This window comes from Sus scrofa, chromosome 1 (assembly GCF_054392235.1).
Source record: "Sus scrofa isolate SSC_HxYL_T2T_F1_AM1 chromosome 1, Sscrofa_HxYL_maternal_Yorkshire_Landrace_v2.0, whole genome shotgun sequence".
Classification (NCBI taxonomy): Eukaryota; Metazoa; Chordata; class Mammalia; order Artiodactyla; family Suidae; genus Sus; species Sus scrofa.
The window spans coordinates 163,448,307-163,470,269 of NC_139383.1; the positions used below are offsets into that span (position 1 = coordinate 163,448,307).

The 21,963-nt window shown below is 42.7% G+C and overlaps 1 protein-coding gene and 1 long non-coding RNA gene across 4 annotated transcripts in view; one reads left to right on the forward strand and one right to left on the reverse strand.

Moving 5' to 3' along the window:
• The window catches only part of SOCS6 (suppressor of cytokine signaling 6), a 42,854-nt gene extending 29,746 nt beyond the window's left edge, over nt 1-13,108 (reverse strand). Inside the window, exons 1-3 of one of the 3 annotated variants that reach the window (XM_084956500.1) lie at nt 13,017-13,108; nt 12,255-12,417; nt 7,905-8,093 (exon numbers count right to left, since the gene is read on the reverse strand). The gene's annotated coding sequence lies outside the window, so the exon portion shown is untranslated. 3 annotated transcript variants of the gene reach the window in all.
• A 216-nt stretch (nt 13,109-13,324) lies between these two features.
• LOC146406827 (uncharacterized) overlaps nt 13,325-21,963 on the forward strand; it is a 31,726-nt gene continuing 23,087 nt past the window's right edge. The window contains exon 1 of the long non-coding RNA XR_014840936.1: nt 13,325-13,914. This is a non-coding gene — a long non-coding RNA (uncharacterized LOC146406827). The remainder of the gene's footprint in view (nt 13,915-21,963) is intronic.

Consider the following 21,963-nt stretch of genomic DNA (forward strand, 5'->3'; position numbering starts at 1 on the left):
CTGGAACAGATATATAAAGAACTCTTAAAACTGAAGTAGCAAATAACCTATTTTTACATGGGCAAAAGACTTAAATAAGACCTTTTACCCAAAAAGATATACAAAGAGCTAATAAGCACATGAAACTGGCCAGGAGGACAAAGTAAATGAAAACCAAAGGAGAGAGTACTACACACCCACCAGAAGGACAGCACCTGGCTGCAGCAAGAATGTAAAGAAACTGGAATATCCTACATTCCTGGAAGCAACATAAAATGGGTTAGCTTTTAAACAGCATTTTTTCTTTTTTTCTTATTAGGGGAAAAATGATTAAAGTACATGACTATAAATACACAGAACACAAAGATTTATAACAAGGCAGATACACTGCAAACCCCTAGAAATCACTCCTTAGTTTATATAGATTATCTATTTTCTTTTTTCTATAAGTACTTTGTGAAAAGTACTTTCTATAGTACTTGTGTCTTGACTTTTTATTCTTTTTGTGGTGTCTTGAGGAAGTGAAGTTTTGCATTTTATTTTTGTCAAATTTTTAAACCTTCTTTTGATAGGCAGCTTCTACTGTCCTAAGAAATCCTATAAAGAAGTACTGAAAGCTTTGCTTTTTTGCATGTAAGTCCTTGGTTAATACTTGGTTAGTACTGACTGATGTGTGTGGTAGGGATTAATTTACATTTTTTTTTTGGAATAATCAATTGGCTCAACACATTCACAGAAAATATTGACCCTCGTAAGAATCAAGGAAATGCAAATTAGTAGGGATTTTTCACAAGTCAAATCAGTAAAGATTTTCTAAATCATAATATTACTTGAAAATATCTTAATATAGTTGTAAGAAGTCACTTAGCTATATGCAACTCTTAAAAATATTCATACTCTTTGACCCAATAATGCTGTTTTTATAAATCTTGAATATGAAACCAAAGCATAACAATGACCCTTGCATTATCATATGTGATCAAAAAAATAAATTGAAATCTTAAAAATAAGAAACATTCTAATTTCCAACATTATGAGAACTTTAACAAAATTCTTGCACATCTACACAATGGAACTTTAGGGAACCACTAAAATTGATATTTATACAGTTATAAATAACATGGGGGAAAGTTCATATTGTTCATTTGTTAAGTGCAAAAACACAGGAAACAAAATCTTATGTAAAATGTGGCCTCAATTATGTATAAAGAATAGGGAGGAAAATCAGACCAGAAAGAAATACAACATGACTGTCAACTGGATGGCAGCAAACTTTGTAAATATTATTTTCGATACCTTGTTTGCAAAATATTCTATAATAAATACGGAGTGTTTTTATAAGAACAAAGGCTGTAAGACTGTTCTTCTTAAGATACTTTTTAAAAGGGAATGACGGAGTAAATCCATCAGGTTAGAGCAAAATGCAAGGCCTTTTCTTGGTTTTCAGACATACCATGACCACCAAACAAAAAAAGATAAATCAAGAGATAAGAATACTGCATTACTTTTGTTTTATTAGAGAAGCTCCTTCTTCTTCTTCTTCTTCTTTTTTTTTTTTTTTTTTGTCTTTTTGCCTTTTCTAGGGCCGCTCCTGTGGCACGTGGAGTTCCCAGGCTAGGGGTCAAATCAGAGCTGTAGCCACCAGCCTACACCAAAGCCACAGCAATGCCAGATCTAAGCCGCGTCTGTGACCTACACCACAGCTCATGGCAACACCGGATCCTTTACCCACTGAGCAAGGCCGGGGATTGAACCCGCAACCTCATGATTCCTAGTCAGATTCGTTAACCACTGCGCCACGACGGGAACTCCTAGAGAACCTCCTTCTTCTCAGCCCACCTAAAATAACTTTTTGCAAAAGTGACATTACATTTTATTTGGTGTATATATAGTCTGGACTGAAATATTCTAAGTTTAAATGACAAAAGTAATAACTCCACCAGCTCTTCAATGATCCTCTCTTCCCTCCTTACTCAGCTAATATTCCACCATTAATCATAGTCATTCGCTGCATATACCCTCAGTTCCCTTCCCCCACTCTCACTCTGAAAAACTCTTGTCAAGGAGTTCCCGTTGTGGCGCAGTGGTTAACGAATCCGACTAGGAACCATGAGGTTGCGGGTTCGATCCCTCCCCTTGCTCAGTGGGTTAACGATCCGGCGTTGCCGTGAGCTGTGGTGTAGGTTGCAGACGCGGCTCGGATTCCGCGTTGCTGTGGCTCTGGCGTAGGCCCGTGGCTACAGCTCTGATTCAACCCCTAGCCTGGGAACCTCCATATGCCGCGGGAGCGGCCCAAGAAATAGCAACAACAACAACAACAAAAAGGCAAAAACAAAAAAAAAAAAAAAAAAAAAAAAGAAAAACTCTTGTCAAAACCACAACACAGTTTAAATCAGACTGCCTACGCTGCACCTGCACCCTTACAGAAAATGTGGCTGGGGAAGCACATGACCACCCTGGCTGGTCTCACTTCACAGCCATCACCATGAACCCAGGTAGAGCCAGGATGCCACCTGAAAACCAATCCACCTTCCACTGATCTAGCCATCTCTCACCATCCCTGCCAACCATGTCACATCCTTCCTCTTACCTCTAACACCGCTGCCTCATCTTCAATCCCCACTGATGGCCCAGCCTCCTATTTCCCTGAGAACATTAAGAAGTTCAGAAGAACACTTTCACCTCTCACACCCATCCCTTTCCTATATAGATCCACACACCTTTCTAAAGGGCCCCTCTCCTTACATACCTGATCTCCTTCTCCTACAAGTTCCCTGTACTGGATTGCTCCTAAAAACATAGCTTCTTATATATACAAATATACTTGACTTAACCCAACTTTCTTCACCATGTATGGTCTGTCTTTAACCTCCCTATAGCAAAACACCTTGGAAGAATCATGCATACTTGATTCCCTCCTCCTGTTTTCTCATAAACCCATACCAGAGACCTGTTGCAGCACCATTATACACAAATTGCCCTTGGCAAGGTCACTAATTCGTCTCAAATCCAGCATCAGTTCTCAGACCAGCTCTTCACACGCTTCACCAGCAGCATCTGACACAGCTGGTCACTCCTCCACTGACCACTCTGCCTCTAATCTCTTAAGGCTGGAGCACCCAATACTCAGATTTTGGTCATTTCTTCTCCATCTACATTCATGTCCCTTGGCAATGTCACTCACTCTCATGCATGAAATAACACTGGTGTGTCATCCACTCCCAAACTTCTCTTTATTTAGCCCAGTTAGAGTCAACTCCCTTCTTAACTTTGCGACTTCACTGTCATGCTAAACATGATCTGTCCAAAACTAAACTCTGGATTTTTCCCATTCCACCCTCAAAGCTGCTCTACTTGCAGACTTTCCCACTTTCACTTATGGCTCCTCCATTCTCCCAACTGCTCAGATCCAAACCTTCAGAAGCATCTGTGGCTCCTCTCTTTCTCTCACTCCATATCCAATAGGTCACAAAATCCCAATCCCTATTTTTAAAATACACGCAGAAGCCAATCCCTTTGGGGTCCAATCATCACACTGGGCCAAGATACTGCCCTACCTCATCTGCATCACTGCAACAGCCTCCTAATTTGTTTCCTTGCTTTCTCCTTTGCCACTCCTGGCCCCCAGTCTTTTCCTGACACGCGCAGGTGCTCAGGGAACTGGCATCAGATGCCAACATTCTGGCTACTGTTACAATCCTGAGAAGTAAAGTCTTTCATCTCTGACCCAGGAGGCTCCCATCTTCTGGAAGCAACCATGAAACTGTTCCTGGCTAACTGAATAGCTCAAGAGCAGGGTAAAGTCTCTAACTCTTCACTCAGTAACTGAAACACAATAAATGTAATAGAATTGCTTTGACTTCTTTTAGAGCCTCTGGATTTTCACACAATAAGCTCACGGAGAGCAATATGAATATCTGCATGAATACAAAGGTAGATAGAGACATTTAAAGATAATCAAATCAAGAAAATGGACTTAAAAGTTGCATGTAACTTAAAATTAAGAATGAATTTAGGATTACAACAAAATCTCTAATAAATTTTCAAGTGATTCAACTCCCCCTCTGGGCTTAATACAAAAAATATAGGGTAGGAGTTCCCACTGTGGCTCAGGAGTAATGAATCTGACTAGTACCCATGACAGTTTAATCCCTGGTTTTGCTCAGCGGGTTAAGGATCCGGCATTGCTGTGCACTGTGGTGCAGGTCAAAGATGCGGCTTGGATCTGGTGTGGCTGTGGTGCAGGCCAGCAGCTGCAGCTCCAATTTGACCCCTAGCCTGGGAACTTCCATATATCACAGGTCCAGCCCTAAAATGAAATAAACATTTTTCTCTAATTTTTAAAAAAAATAGTCAATTACATGTTCAAATGCTTTTGCATAGAACATGAGAATTTTCATTCAATGTGTGTTAAATAAGAGCTTTTAGTTAAAATAATCTTTTCCTCATTTTATATAAGTATACCCAAATAATGAATAGCAGCTTTGGGATACAAAGAAGTAATCCATTTAAGATTTATTAAATGTGTATTAAAGTGAATGTAAACCTCATTTATCAATCATTAGTAATCCCATATGGCAATAATTATTCAAATGAATAACAGAGAATAAAAATCTTATAAAATGGAAAAGGTTATACCCATTGTAAAATAGTAACTTCTCAAAACTAATCACTTATTATAGGCTGCCAAACAGGGGATCTCTTGATGCTCTTAAAATGATCTAACTTAAGTGGAGTTCCCATCATGGCTCAGCAGTTAACGAACCCAAGTAACACCCATGAGGACATGGGTTCAATCCCTGGCCTCTTTCAGTGTGTTAAGGATCTGGCGTTGCCATGAGCTGCGGTGTCCATCACAGCTGCAACTCAGATCCCAAGTTGCTGTGGCTCTGGTGTAGGCCAGTGGCTACAGCTCCAATTGGACCCCTAGTCTGGGAACCTCCATATGCCATGAGTGCAGCCTTAAAACAAACAAACAAAAAAAGATCTAACTTAAAATAATTCATGCTACTCATTGTAGATCAGTAGGTATTTTATAAATTAAGTTATACATAGTTCAGTGACACAGGTGTCACTTCATGACAGTACTAACTGAAAACACACTGAAAGCCTTTATTTAAAGAAAAATGAGATTTAGGTTTCCCCCGAAGAAAAACCTTTAACATTCACTGCTGCTAGCAAAACAAAAACTATTAAAAAGAACAAAAAACTTGGACTGAGCTTCTGATGAAACATATACTTCTTTATATCCACACACTCACACAAAAACCACAAGAACAATGAAAATTGGAAAGCAAATGACAGCAGATGACAGCAATGTTAACCCTAAAGTCTAAGCCTATTGGAAGGGAGGACAACAAAAATAAGACTAAGAAAAAATATCACAAACTTGAAACAAGAGTCAGATGCTATTTATTAAAAAGCAGAGGTAGAATAGTTAGAAGACAAAAATCCCCACAGCTAAGGAGTTCCCATTGTGGCTCAGTGGAAATGAATCTGACTAGTATCCATGAGGATGCAGGTTCAATCCCTGACCTCACTCAGTGGGTTAAGGATCTGGCATTGCCTTGAGCTGAGGTGTAGGTCACAGAAGCGGCTCAGATCTGGCATTGCTGTGGTATAGGCCAATGGCTACAGCTCTGATTCGACTCCTAGCCTGGGAACCTCCATATGCCATGGTGTGGCCCTAAAGAAATAAAAAAGTCCCCAAAGCCAAAATAAAAATAAATTGAGAAAACCCTCCCCCCAAAAAGATAAACAGACTTAAATTTTTGAGAAAAAATTAAAAAATTAATGTATCAATCCAGGAGGTCCAATATCCTATAAGCAAGAGCTTTAGGGAGTTACTATTGTGGCACAGCCAAAACGAATCTGACTAGCAACCATGAGGTTGCGGATTCAATCCCTTGCTCACTCAGTGGGTTAAGGATCTGGTGTTGCTGTGCGCTGCAGTGTAGGTCACAGACACCGCTCATATCTGGCGTTGCTGTGGCTCTGGCATAGGTTGGCGGCCATAGCTCCGATTTAACCCATAGCCTGGGAACTTCCATAGGCCGCAAGTGTGGCGCAAAAAAAAAAAAAGAAGCGCTTTAGTCATTTAGTCAGAAAAGAAAAAAATGAAGGGGAAAAAATATAACAGAAAATCTTAAACTTCCCCCAGAAGTGAGGAACATAAGTCTCAGGCTGAAAGGATCCATGGAACACTCAGTACACACAAAGAAGGAAAAAACAACAATCAGGCACATCATGGTCAAATTTTAAAATTTAAGAGATAACAGAAAGATACAATAAAGCTTCCAGAAAGAGAAAAAACTTACATAAAAAGGTTCTTTTCTTTTCTTGGGAAAGAGGTGGCAACTGACACAGTGGCAACACTGAAAGATGGAAGTTAGTGGAACAATGTCCTCTACATTCCAGGAGGAAACTGGCTTTCAATCCCACACACACCTGCAATCAACAACTCTCACAGAGCACTTCCACATCTCTCTGCATCCTCACAGGATTATGTGACTGGTTCTAGCCAATGGACCCTGAGCAAAAGCAACATGTGTCACTTCTGGGCCAAGTATTTAAGTACCAGCTTATGACCTGCCAGCTCTCTTTTGCATCTGCTGGGATAAACCTGAGCCATGATGCGGAGCTGTAGGAAGATTCCCAAGCCCACAGTAGACTTGCTGAGAACAAGAAATAAGCATTTATTTATGCACTCAGACTTCTGAGTTAAACTGCCACTGCAGCATAATCTAGTCTATGCTAACTAAAATAGTAACCTAGAATTCTATACACAGCCAGACTACAAATATTTAGAACACAGACATTTTCTGACATGCAAGGTGTCAAACACATACACACACACACACACACACATATCTCCTCCATCACCTTGCTAGGAAGTTATAGGAGGATGAGTTCCATCAAATCAAGGAAGTGAATCAAGAAACAGAAAGCAGATAAGCCCACTTAGGAGAGAGGAGAAAATAATCTCTGGGTTGATGGCACAGCTCCTACTGTTCGGTGTCTGGGACACTGTCCTTGTCATCTACAGCTCTTCCCAAATACCCTCCAAGAGTTAGCTGTTCAACTGTGACATCTTCCAGGAAGACACAAATCCAAACTCCCTGGCTACCAGAAGTAAATAAAAACATCTTGCATCAATGGCAAGAAGAGGTGCATTCTGAAACCTGTTAGCACCATGGTATGTGACTCTGGGCAAATTACATAACCTCTCTTAGACTAAATTTCCTCATCATCTGCTTAAGAATGAAGCTGCTCAACTATCAAAAAGCTCCTTATAATTCTGTAAATGTAAAAAAAAAAAAAAAAAAAAACCACTAAGATCATAATTCAATTCTATGCTTGGTATAAGCTTACATATTATGACAATCTGTGATATTTGGCAATAATGTTATTCCCTAAATATATGTTTTGTTACTTTAAAAAGCAATGTCAACAGACAAAAATGACTACTGTCAGAGGGATGATGATATTTCCTTTAAAACCAAAACTCAGCTTTAATAACAAACACCTTCATCATTATAAACATCAAAATAAAAGAAAAAATCATACAAAATACCAAGTCTACCAGTAAGAATTCATCCTACTTTTTAAAGTGCATTAAACCTGCTGCTTCCACCATCCAATGTGTTACTGGCATTGCCAGAATAATATCTATCACTACAAGCACAACCATAAGGAGCATCAAATAATAGGTGATCTAGACAACCTGCTGAATATATCTTTTCTAAATAGTTCTAGAGAGTAACACTAAACTCTGAAAATTGTTTTTGAAAGAAATCTTATCTGATAAGCCATATATTCTTCTGCCTTGAGAGATATTTTAAACACAAATGTACACTAAATATAATCTCATGCTGTCACTAAACCACTGTATATACACAAATGCTTCTTCACAAGAATGCATTTACCTGTGGGAAGATTTCAGGACAGCGTGGTGACACCTTCAGGGTTTACTGATGCTCAGATAACTGATGGTCTCCCAGGCCTTCAGAGATTCAGTCTTTTCTTCTTTCCTTCTTCTCTCCTACTCAAGAGTCTGGTCCCAGGAACAATGGGACAGCCACCGCTCCCTAAACATAGTCTCCAAGTGTGATGACCTTTCAATAATTTTAAGAAAACATTTCAGCATGATGCCTGTTAACATTATGACAGCAGGACAAGACCCTGCAAGGGCCACACACACCTAGACTTCCCACCCATTGCCCACAGTGACCCAGCCGAGTGACCCCACCACTGCTCACACTGCAGCTGTGTGTAACCCCCTCGATTCTAAAAGCAGCTGCACCAGCAAGACTTTCTGCAGACTCCCATCCTCCTTTTTCTATTGCCACTTTTTATGTCTCTTGGGTCTCACACCCTTTCCCCACACAGGGGTTCCTCAACAAGAAAATCCAATTTTTTTTTTTTTTTTTTTTTGCTTTTTAGGGCCACACTCTCAGCATATGGAGGTTCCCAGGCTAGGGGTCTAATAGGAGCTACAGTTGCTGGCCTACGCCACAGCCACAGCAATGCCAGATCTGAGCCGTATCTGTGACCCACATCACAGCTCATAGCAACGCCGGATCCTTAACCCAGTGAGCGAGGGCAGGGATCGAACTCACAACCTCATGGTTCAGTCTTATTCGTTTCCGCTAAGCCACGATGGAAACTGTGTAAATCCAAGTCTTATACAAATGTTGCTGACTAACCAGAATTAACCAGAACACTCCTTTTAATGAATCATGGTACATTTTAAACTAATTATTACTGTTAACCCCTGTTATATTCCAGGTACTGATCTCAAACGTTTACATGTGTTACCTCATTTAACTTTCATACCTATTAATACTATTTTACAGATAACACAAATAAGACTTTGAGTTTATTTTAAAAACCTACCTATCACAGTGCTGAAATTCAACCTAGATCCGCAACCCTATGAGAGACTGCCTTTACTGGCAGTAGTTTCAGTCACCCAGGCCTCTGGCTAGTCTAACTCCTGCCTGCTTAACTCTGCCATCAGATAACTGGGGAGGCCAGCAGTTCCAGAGAGCTGGGGTTTTACCTTATCAAGTAAGATGTGTGCCAACATCAAGGGAAATGTGCTTTGGGGCGGTTACTCTCCACACGCTCTAGGTAACCGTACTTCCAGAAGTGATCAATGCCTGTGAGCTTCATGATCAGTCAGATGGGTATGTGAGTGAGTTCCAACACGCATCACAGCTCCACAAGTAGAGGTAGAGCCTTGGGTGGGGCCATTTGGGCCATGGAGCTGCAAGAACTTTGGCCTTACTGGTGCTATGATTCATTCAGCTGAGCAGATAACCCCAGCAAGAGATAAATAAGAAGCACAAAAAACCTAATACATGTTTAAGATCTAGGCAAGCACATCTTTGCCTTTAATGTGTAGATTACAATGCAAAAACTACAAGTGTTTTCTATACACCAGGTCTCTACTCAGTGGCCAGGCTCCATGAGATGTGCTAGGAAGACAAAAGGAGAAAGACCACAGACCATAGCCTCAGCAAGCAACTAGGTAATAAATGATGTAACAGAAACATATGAACTGATACAATGAGATTACGAAAGGAATTATAAGGAAGGGTAGTCGGGGAGGCATCTCTGATACAGTGACCCTGGCAGTAAGACCTGAGAATGAACCAATCACAGGAAGAGCCACTCAAGTGTGGTCCACGCAAATGGAACCACCATGTCAAAGGTGAGGAAGCCAGAAGAGGCTTAGAATATGGAGGAACAGAAAGGTTAGAGAATAACTTGGTGCTAAGGCAGAGAGAAGATGAACTGAGGAACCAGGCAGAAGTCTTGTGGTCAATAGTAAAGAGTTTAGATTTCATTTTAAACAAAATATGTATGTGCTCACAGTAACTTCCTCAGATGGATTATTACTCCCACCTTAACCCCATTTAAGGGACATACAATGTGTTCAAGGTCACAAAGCCAATTATGTACACTCTTCCCTAAAGATCTAACACCTCCAAAACATTCTCCAATGTGAAGGGAGAACTGAAATCTTAAATGACTTTACCTGCTATTCTTGAAACATCCACAAGACCAAGAATCACCCAAAACAAATGTCACAACAAAGTAAAATGTAATGTTTGTATGAATTATCAGAGACGACCCTGAAGTCAGTTTAAGGCAAAATGTGCCTTCAGTGCAAAAGCCCTCCCTACTTACCAGCTAAACCAACAAGCTGTGAGACATAATAAATTAACCACCAAAATACTACTGACAATTTCACTCTCAATAAACTTTAAAACATGTCCCACTGCTGTTTCTCTTTTACTACCCCGGACAACTTTTTCAAAGTAGTCATATAAGAAAGTTTCCCCCTTTACTGACATACACTAATATTATAAAATTTCTCCCCTGCAAAAGGAATAATTTTATAAAAGTACCAGACACCACAGGTGCCATTTCCAAAACTGGAAGAGGTTAGGGATGAGGATAGAGAACTGAAATAGACAATTTTCATTTCCCATAAAATATGCAACAAACAGAAAAAAGCAAAAGATGATCTTTTTAACTCGAGGTCATTTACCTACCTACCCTTATTAATTACTACACATACACAACCAGCAGTTACATGAGATTATAAATAACTTGTATAAATATTTCAACGTGTGTGTGTTTCTGTCTATGCATCGACCCATTTTGCATGGGTGTATACTTCGAGCGGATAACTGTAACTGCCACAAATTCAGAAACGGGCATAACAGTTCCATTTTTTGGAGTATATTTTGACTTTTAAATAGGATCACACAATTACTTCTAAGAGCAAGATAAAAAATATCAGTGACACAAACGTTTCCTGAAAACGGACCACATGGAGAAAACTACCAGAGTTTTCTCTGAAGAGTAAAATCACCTAATAAGACAGTCTTAGGATGCATTTCTGCTCCTTAAAAAGAGGGCCAATAAAAGTTCCGATGTGGCTCAGTGGGTTACAAATCCAATTAGTATCCATGAGGATGCGGGTTCAATCCCTGGCCTCACTCAGTGGGTTTAGGATCCGGCATTGGCATGAGCTAAGTGAGCTGCAGTGTAGATCACAGACGCATCTTGGATACTGTTGCTGTATCGGTGGAGTAGGCTGGCAGCTGCAACTAGGATTAGCCCCGTAGCCCAGGAACCTCCAAAGGCCGCAGGTACAGCCCTAAAAAGTAAAAAGAAAAAAAAAAAAAAAGGAAAAAAAGGCGTATTCAGGACCATGAAATGATCAGGAGTCCAGTCGGTACAGCTGAGTTGCCTCCCAGGTCAAGGCACAGCCCAGGTTGGTTGCAGCCCAGGTCAATGGCACCAAACCCCTATGCTGCCACTCCCTGCAAGGTGTTACAAGGGGAGAGTGCCAGGTGACACTCAGGAGTGTGCCCCTGGGTCCTACAGAGACCATCTTTAAGGCCTGCTCATCTTTCCACTAAAAGAAGGGCAAGGGGCAGTGCAGGTACTTCCCGCCAATCCAGGAGGTAAAGAACAAAAGAAGAAAAAAAGGAAAAATGTTTCAAAAGAGCTGCTGAAGAGAGTCTAAAAAGGGTAAAGGTTCAGGTAAATAATCTGGGTGATCCCACCCATATCAGTGGAAAGCACTTGCCAAAACCCAGGTGAGTGCTTATAAGAATCCTAGTTAAGTCCAGGGTCAGGTGGGCCAGCCTTCCCAAAGGCAACAAGAAAACATTAGGGGCAAAGTGGGAACCAAAGGCCACATATTCTGTCAGAGCAGAATATGAAACAGTATATCCATGCTAGTGATGCAAGACTGAGAAAGAAAAAAGCACGTAATGTATCACGGGCTAGTGTTCAGGTTTTCTCTGTGAAACTTGATAAACAACGCCATTCATGGTTTTAAATAACACTGATTATTCTCCACAGCACTAAACAGTCCATGTAAAATTCATTCATTAGAGTAAGCGAAATAGATTTCATGTTGTGATAGTTGTTAACCAAAAAAAGTCAAGATAAACGTACACCTCTGTGGGTGCGAACAACTCAGACATTTCATCTTGAAGTGGATGGCAATTTACTTTTGTTTGATTACAAATATATCTTTATTCCAAGGGGCACAGTCCATAAAGAACATATTTGAGAAACGTTTTGTGTCTCATTCACGTGATAATTGTGATCACTTAGTTCTCCGTTACCCACACACAGTAAAGTATCATCATTTTCCCGGGTAGTCGTTTTCAACAAACATTGGCTGAACTGAATTCAACGTTATAGGTTTCACTACCGGAAGCCTGAGTTCCGCCACATAATCCTACCTGGCCCTGAATCCCAAAAAGTGGGGATGGGATGCGACTACATGCTAAGTTGGCTTACAGAAGACTGCACACGTTCCAAGTTCTGTGCCAGGATCAGCCACTGACAATTGTCAACAGTTCCGACACAGGATGGGCCACAATGGGGCCCTGAAGTTGCCAACACCTGAAGCAAATTGAAGATTCAGGCCCGTCTCGGCACCGAGGGCGGTTTGACCCTCCCGGAGCCCTACATCCGCGCAAGTCCAGGGGCGCCTCCACGCGCGGAACAGACCCGGATCCCGACCCAAGGAGCCGCCCGGGGGCGGCGGCGCCGACGCGGCCTGGGCCTCCCGGGCCACCCTTCGGCCGCCGAACGGAGGGGTTCCCAGCGCGGCCGACTGTGTGTGGAGCGCGCAGGCCCCGCGCCACCGCCCCAGGCCTCTCTGAGCCCCGGCCTCTCCCCGGAGGGCTGCGGGCAACAAAGGCGGCGGCCCGGGCCCGGCGCGCAGGAGGCCGGGAGGCCGAGGGGTCGGGCCGGCGCCCGGCGGAAGCAGGCCTCGGCCCTCCCCGGCCGGCTCCCCAGCCCGGCTTCCCGGACGCCTATCCCCGCCCGCCCGGCCCCCGCCCGTGGACCCGCCGTGGCGCGCAGGGCCTCGCGCCGACCCGACCCGCGGCCCAGCCCGCGCCGGACCCGCCCCCGCCGGCCTGAGGGGCAGAGGCGCCCCCGAGGCCGCTCCCCCGGGCCCCGAGGATTGGGAGCGAAAAGCCGAGCCCCGACCCAGCCTCCGACTCGGCTTCGCAGACGCTCACCCGGCAGCGGCCCGCTGCGCTCCTCGCCCAGCGCCGGCGCGACTGCCGCGCTCGGCCCTCCTCTCCCGCAACTCCTCCTCCCGCCTCCTTCCTCCTCCTCCTTCTCCAGGAGGGGCGCGCGGCGGCGCCAGCCCGAGCGGGAGCCGGAGCGCAGGAGCGGAGCCGGCCGCTCCGCGCCCACCACTCGGCCCGCGGCGCAGGCGGGCGTCCGCGCGGGGGCTGGCCGGCGGGGGCGGGGGCGCTCGGGGGCGGGGCCGGGGGGCGGGGGCCGGTCCCGCGCCGGAGTCGGAGTCTGGGCATCGTCCGGCTGGTGCCAGTTGAGCCGGCAGCCTTTTTGGTGTCGGTTCTGTCTTTTCAACCTCCCCTCCCCGGTGGTCCAGGCTGACGCAGAAAGGAAAATATTCTGGACCCTCTGGTACCGGCTCTGCCCTTGTCCATGTGGCTGGGAGGCTACCCCACGCGGCCGAGGTCCGCTCACCTAGCACGGTGACCCCATCTGGTCCCAGCTCTTAGGGAGGGACAGGGACAGCCTGGCATGCACGCATCGGTGAGGGGAAGTCTTTCCCCACACCTTTTCTAGCTTAACCGTAAAGTGTGCTTTTTGAGAGAAAACTTATTCCTTGTTTCAGGCCATATGCTTTTCCATTAGTCCTTGTTAGTGGGGTTTTATAAAAAATCTTAGTTGACCGCTGTTTGTGCCACCCAGTTCCAAGGTAGTGTGATGTGAAGTTGTGTGTTGGTAACTTGACTCATTTCTTTGGAAGTTGACTGAGCTGTGTTACTAGCATATAGCAATAACAACAGATTGGACCTTTGTCAATGAGAAGCCATAGGAAAATTCGTGTCCTCTTCTGATGAAAAATAATTACAGGTAAGTATAACTAAAGTCTAAAGAATTATTGTTCACTTAAAGTTGTATTTCTTGAATAGCAGTGACCTTTTAAAAAGGAAACAAATAAGACTCAGGGAAAAAATGTTAAAGTTCAATTTATATCTGAATTACACCTCAACAAAGCTATTAGTTTAAAAAAATTTCAAGTAATCTTAATTTTTATAAATGTGGACATACATACAATTCTCATCTAAACACAAAATCTAGATTAACACTTTAAAAATTGGGTTGTCAGTTGATTTAATTGGTATGTATGAATTGTATATATAAAATTGAAGTCATTTGTTTTATGGGATTCACCAGTCCTCTGTCATCTTCAATTCTTGCTTGAATTCATTACTAACCCCTTACCTGGTTTAATAGCAACAGGGCAATTCTCAAATATCTAGTAACAGTGAATATTGACTAAAAGAATGGTCAGAGAATTTGGTGATAATAGTAAGTAGTAATTAGAAAAGAAGCCAACTTTTCAACCCAGCGCACTTGTTTTAAGCTCCTTCAGAAGGAGAAGACATGGGGTAGACTGGAGTATCGGGGCACTGGTGTCTCCTTATCTAGAGAGAAGGTCAGAGGCTGGGGGCTGTGCAGTAGGGCTGAGGAACACTAAGGTAGCAATGGGCTGAGCTGACTTCCAGGAGACAGGTTCAAGGGCTGGGCTTCTGAGTCCAGCATAGCTGGTCTGGCTTTGACCATTCATATAAGTTGTGTGACCTCAACAAATCTTCTTGGTTGTAACTTCAGTTATTTTGAAGAGTGGGAGTTGGGGAGAGGGTTTGATATTTTGATATTAACTATACTAAGTAGTTATAAAGATTGAGTGAGATAACGCACAAAACCATTTAACTCAGTACTTGGTCCATAAACTATGACTATGTAATGTATATTTTACAGGCAAGGCATGTAAATTGGGGAGGGTATATTTTATCTGTTTTAACAATAATTTGTTCCCAAGGTCAGTATTATCATCAACCTCACATTACAGATGAGGCTTCTTGTGTATAAACAGTAAATAACTTTCCCAAAGTCACACAGCTACTATAGGGTAGAGCTGGAATTCAGACCTAGGTCTCCCTGAGTCCAAAAAATGAGCTCTTGACCGCTAAATTAAAATACAATGATAACAATATGAATAACACAACAACAACTTAGTGTAGACATACTAGTGGCTAAATATACCCTTAAAATCTCCATGCCTGGTGGATTCCAACACTTCTTGGCTATGGACAACACTGTCTGATGGATAAATTTGCTCAAATATGGTGATGGCTAAGGGTCTTCTGAACAGGACAGAGGAGCATAGTTCTACCTCTTCCTCCTAAAGTCATTGCTTATAAAGCCAGAAGGACCTTTCTAGATGATCCTCAACATCCTCATTTTATGAAGGAGGAAGCAGACTCTGAGAAATCATATGACTTGCCCAACCGACAGAGTTGAAACTAGCTGAGTCATGACAGGACCTGTCATGTTCCAGCTTCAAGCGTGGTTTGATTTCTAGGATTAAACATCTCCCCTCCTTCCGCAAGAAGAAGAGAGGAGCTTAGACTTGAGACAATTGGATGGAAGCAGCATGGGGATATGGTGGGCAGCCTTCCAACCTCGCCCTGATGTTTCAAGTACCACCTCGGTACTAAAAGCACCCTCTGGGCCCCTAAGAGAAAGCTGCCCAAGTAAGCACGATTCCACACACTCCACATCCCTCTCACCTTCCCACAGCCTTTCTGCTGCCTCCTGCCTTCCTGCCTTAGAGGAGAGATTCCCTACTCATTCAGAGTTCCCTGTTTAGTACTTGTATAGGGTTGAAGAGTGTCCCCTAAAGATTCATGTCCTTCCCAGAACCTCAGAATGGGACCTGGTTTGAATGTGGAGTCTTTGTAGATGTAGTTAAATTGGTATGAGAGCATGCTGGAGTAGGGTGGGCCCCTAATCTGATATGATTTTTGCCCTTTTAAGAGAGGAAGAGACACAGAGACAGGCATGCAGAGGGAGGAGTCAGTAAAGGGAGAACCCCAGGAAGGCAGAGATAGCAGCGATGTGTCTACAAGCCATGGATTTCCAGGACTTCTGCCAACACCTGGAGCTGGAAGAGGCAAGGAAGCATACTCCCCAGCGGCCCTCAGAGAGGGTGTGGCCCTACATACACCCAGCTTTGATACTTCCAGCCTCCAGAACCAGGAGAGGATATATTGCTCTTATGTAAAGCACCCAGTTTGTGGCACTTTGTTGCAGCCATAGGGAACTAATACAGTGGTCCTAGGTCTGCTCCTCCCCACCCATCCCATGTGCCTCTTCTCTGGAATGAAGTCACTGCAGCGTCTTCCCAAATTTCTCCTTACAGAGTTTCCCAATGACTAGTGTCACTGTAGTCCCAGTCTGTCCAGAACAGTACCACGTTATATCTCTTGTTTTGGCACAAAAGTGAAATGTGAATAGTGCCACTTTTCCTCCCAAAGTTGTTCTAGTTCTGAAAATAAATTCTGGGTTCACCCTGCCTTCCCTGTAAAGTATTATAGTGACTCAGTTACTTGGCATTCAGAGAGAGAGTTGGACCCAACCCACTTCTCCAGCCTTGAAGCCAGGCCAAACTAGGTTACTCCATCTCCAGACAGTCCCAGCCCTGTGCCTTAATTCATACTTTCCCCTCTGCCTAGGATATTCTTCCATCTCACCCCCCTGCCACCACCCTTTGATTATTTCTATAGATTGAAAATCTTATCAATTAGGCTTCAGATCTACCCCAACAGAAGTGTTGTCATTCCATCTAGAAACTTCACCTTGGGTTCAACCTCTTTTACAGTATACATCATACTCTACCCTGAATTGCAGCAGTTCTTCTCTCTCCTCCTTTGCATGTAGATAGTTTGTTTTGTTCATCTTTGTATTATGCTACTAGTACTTTAAATGAAGGTTTTTCATACAATAAGGGCTCAAGAAATGTTTAATGAATAAATATGAGTATCTTGTTCCTCCCTCCATCTATTTGAAAATAGCCTGGTGATAAATGGGCTTTCAAAACCCTTTTAAAGATCCATTTCCGGATATAGGGGTGCCTAGTTTGTCCTTTGAGAAGTTACAAATAACCTGCTTTCCAAAGTATAATTACGTGGACAAAAAAGAAATGTTGCCTGCCCCTTCAGTCTACAATGCATGTTGCCTGCCATCAAGCCATCAAGCACTGAATAGCCCTGACGATGAAGGGAATTCAAGATGAAAGAAAACAAGATACTGCCCCTAGATAGTTAAGATGCCTATCAAAGGAATAATTTCAATGAGCCCAGACTCTTGCATCTTCCTGTACTTAGAAGGCACTAAAATCATTTCCTTGGGATGTCTGAGGTTTTTGGTGTGATTAGCAATAATCTTTTGATGTTTGGCTACATGTCCTCCCCCCAAATTCATTTATCTTCTGGTTCCTCCCTAAGCAGTTTCTCAGAGCTGCAAGAGAGGCTGTATCCCAGGCTATGGTCCTCAGTAAAGCCACCGAGTAAAACATAATTCTCAACTTTTAGGTTGTGCAATTTTTTTCAGTCGACTATCATTAAGGGAAAATATCTGGGCTGTTCCAAACAGCAGTTAGATTCTGCTTGCTGGGAACATGCTGAAGGCAAAGGAGTAATGCCCACCTCCTCCGAGAACAATGGGCGCTGAGGGTTTTTAAGACCCAGCAGAAAGTATGTGGGTGCCTTTTATTTGTTCAGAAAGGTAGCACTTCAGCAAAATACCATTACTACATGCTAAGAGCCCTTGCAGGCTCAACTTATTATTCTTTCTTCAGATCAAAAATTCCTATTTGAAGGCAATTAAAATGCCTCACTCTTGCTTGCCCTCTCCACTTCCAGGATACAGAGCTCCTCCGACTTCTTAGGAGTCTCTCACTATGTAAGTTAACTCTATTGATTTAGTACCAAAAAATGTAGCCAATAGCCTTTATTATGAGGAGTCAATGGCACATATTTGCCTCTTCTGAAACCCTAGGAGGTAGGTTCTATAGTAGAGAATAACATGATAGACCCCAGCCCTATTAGCCCAACAATGGAAGGAGGGATTGGAATTCTTCCCTACAACAAGCAGAGAGCCAGAACTCCTATGACCAAGCTCAGTGCAGTCTTGAAGTACCATCACTACTTCCCCTCCCTATGAGACTGCTAGCTGGGCAGAATATCATTTCTTAAAGAACCCTTCTCTGTGGCAATGTAACTCACTGAATTTGAAAGCTAGAAATCCAAAAGAGGGTCAGCATTTTACGGAAAAGTAAAACTGCCTGTGTTTGTGATTCTATGGCATCAGGAAGACATGGCAATCTGTAAAAAAAAGAAAAAAATGCTCTACCTTCTGTGGCATAGATTGAAATTCTATATTAGAGCTTTGTTCCTTTAGATTGGAATCATTCAACTACAAATATCTCCCTAGAAGCAACAGTACTTTTGATATCATCACTTGTTTATTATCCTGTGACCTATATACTTCTGTTACATTGTTATTCAGTTGTTGCATCATTTTTAATTTATTATATTCATGTTTCCCCATTCATGTATGTGACCCCATTCCAAGAGTTTATTTTTTATTTATTTATTTTTGTCTTTTGTCTTTTTGGGGTCACACCTGCTGCGTATGGAGGATCCCAGGCTAGGGGTCAAATTGGAGTTGTATGTAGCTACCAGCCTACACCAGAGCCATAGCAATGCGGGATCTGAGCCAAGTCTGCGAGCTATACCACAGCTCACAGCAATGCCAGATCCTTAACCCATGGAGCAAGTCCAGGGATCAAACCCGCATCTTCATGAGTCCTAGTTATGTTTATTAACAACTGAGCCACAACGGGAACTCCCCCCAAGAGTTTATTTGTAACTTAGATTATAAATTGGATTTACAGTTCAGTGTTTCTAAGGAAAAATATGTTATGGATGGTCATTAGATTCCCAGATTAGCTCCTCTACCCAACAAAAAAACTTATAATACAACTAAATTATACAGCTGGAATGAATGTTAACCTTTCTAGTGATCCAATATGGTATATATCATGTGAAAGTTATTCTAGAGCATGAGTGGCAGGCTCTTGAGGAATGAGTAACAGTTGGGAATCAAAGTTTCTTTTATTTTTCTTTTTAGGGCCACACCTGTAGCATATAGAAGTCCCCAGGCTAGGGATCGAATCAGAGCTGCAGCTGCCACCCTACACCACAGTCATAGCAATACAAGATCCAAGCCACATCTGTGACCTACACCTCAGCTTGTGGTAACACCAGATCTTTAATCCATTGATTGAGGCCAGGGATCGAACCCTCATCCTCATGGACACTATATCAGGTTCTTAACCCACTGATCCACAACAGGAACTCCAGAAGTTTCACTCAGAACCACTAATGTATCAGGCTTCAGTGCCCAGGAGGAAGAGTTTCACAGGGCTTGGAGGGTATTGGAGTCTCAGATGAGTAAACTGCATAGACTCAGGGCTGGCTTCCAATCTTGGGAGGGAAGCTAAAGCAAGGGTCATGAAAGAGTCAAACTTGAAATTTTCCCATTGGAGCCCCCATTATAAGTCCTGTGTTAAGTACTATTGTGGAGTGACTTGTATCCCCCCAAAGAGATGCTGAAGTCCTAACCCCATACCTGGGAGTGTGACTTTATTTGGAAGTGGGGTCTTTGCAGATGTAATCAACTTAAAACTGTCCTAGGCTAGAGTGAGCCTTAATCCACTGACTGACGTTTATAAGGGAAAATTTTGGACAAAGACACACAAGAATGCCATGTGGAGAGGGAGGGAGAGATTGGAACACTGCAGCTGCAAGCAAGGAAATGTCAAGAATTGCTAACCATCATCAGAAGCTGGAAGAGGCAAGGAGGGGTTATCATCAGAAGACTTCAGAGGGAGCATGCTCCTGCCAACTCCTTGATTTCAGACTTCTAGCCTCCAGAACTGTGAGATAACATTTTGTTGTTTTAAGCCACCCAGTTGGTAGTATTTTGCTGCAGCAGAACCAGGAAATCAGTGTAGGTAATTTACAATGTTATATCAGTAGGTAGAAGCCCAAACCTGTAACCTGGGAAGATGCATGGAGCCAGACTGCACTTCAATTCAGTCTATGCACAGCAGGCATGCTTTGAGCATTTATGTTCCCTGACATATACTCCATTTCAGGCATGGTTCTTGTGTAGTGGCTAAGGGATTGAACAGGGCACATGAGGCGCCTGTCCTTAGAGATTTTAATTTACTGAGATCCCTGCTGAGTTGCCAGGTTAAGGATCTGGTGTTGTCACTGCTGAGGCTTGGGTTCAATCCCTGGTGAAGGAACTTCCACATGCCCGAGGCATGGCCAAAAAAAAAAAAAAAAAAAAAAGAGAGAGAGAGAGATTAATTTAACCTATCTATAGAACAAACTCATGGAGAACAGACTGTGCTTGCCAAGGGGGAGGAGGAGGGAGTGAGATGGACTGGGAATTTGGGGTTAGTAGAGGTAAACTATTGTATTTGGAATGGATAAGCAATGAGCTCCTGCTGCATAGCACAGGGAACTATATCCAATCACTTGAGATGGAATATGATAGAAGATAAAATGAGAAAAATTATATATATATGTGTATATATATATATATATAAAACTAGGTCACTTTGCTGTACAGCAGAAATTGACAGAACATTGTAACTCAACTATAATAAAATTTTTATAAAAGATATTAGATTTAAAAAAATTAATTTAGTGGCAGTGGAAGAGAGAAGAGGGGGATGGGGAGAGTTAACACTAAATAATTAAGCAAATGAACCAAAACGTCTAGAGTACAAACGTACTACTAAGGAAATAAATAGGAAGATGGGGAAATAGTAACTGGTTGGTGACAATTACATGAGTTGATCCAGAAAGGGTTCTCTGATGAAGCCACCTTTGTTCTGGATCTTGAAGGATGCAGATGAGACAACTTTGCAAAGATCTAAGGAGGGAAACATTCTAGGAAGCTCTCTGAGGTGTGACAGAATGTGGCATATTTGAGGAGAAAAGAAAATTGTTATGGTGGAATATGGTGAAAAGTAATGGGTAGACTGGAGATGAAGTCACCTTCGGGGCAGGAGCCAAATCCTTTCAGGCCTTATGGGTAAGGAGTTTTAGTTTGATTCTAAGAGTAAGGGGAAGTAACAAGTATTTTAATTGGGTGACAATGCAGATTAGTTTACATTTTTAAAAGATCTTTCTTGTTGCCTGAATGGAGAAGGGATTTTAGACAAGGTTGGAAGAAAGGAGAAGAGTTGGTGGCCCAGAGCCCAGGTGAGATGTGGTAGCAGTTTGGACTAGGACAGAGGTTGTGGAAGTAAAGGGAATGAAATTGGTTGAATGTGAGTTTAACAGGTGAGTACTAGTTGAAGAGCAAGATGAAGGAGTTTCGTTGGTTATAAAGTGCCACCGGAAGTTCTTTGACACTCCTCTACGGCCCCTCCCCTTGAATCTGGGCTAATGAGCCACGGGTGACTCACTTTAAACCAAGACACTAGAGCCTTCATAAGAGAATGAGGACTTGAAGAAATGGTTAAACCTGAGTGTTTTCCTTTGGAAAACTTACAGTTACCAAGTGGGATATGGTGGGTGTGTGAGGGATGGACTGAGAGTTTGGGACTGGCATATGAACACTGTGGTAAATGGAATGATTGGCTAATGGGGACTTTCTGTATAGTACAGACAACTCTACCCAATATTCTGTAATAATCTCTGTGGGAAAAGAATCTGAGAGAGAATGAATAAGCATATATGTATGACTGAATCACTTTGTTGTACCCCAGAAATTATCACAACATTGTAAATCAACGAATCAACTATACTTCAATAAACCTTTAAAAAAATTAGATATAAAAAAACCAAAAAACCTGAGTGTTTTCATGCTAGGTGTGATGAGTAGTGGAAAGTTGTGGAAAGATATGATGGGACAAAGAGTTTGAGTTAAGCATAGTAAATTGGGGGACACTTAGGAAGGTGTTTGTTCAGACCCCTCTCTCTGTCCCTTTGTCTTTGGAGATAAAGCTGCTCCTTTTCCCTGGGTAGAGGG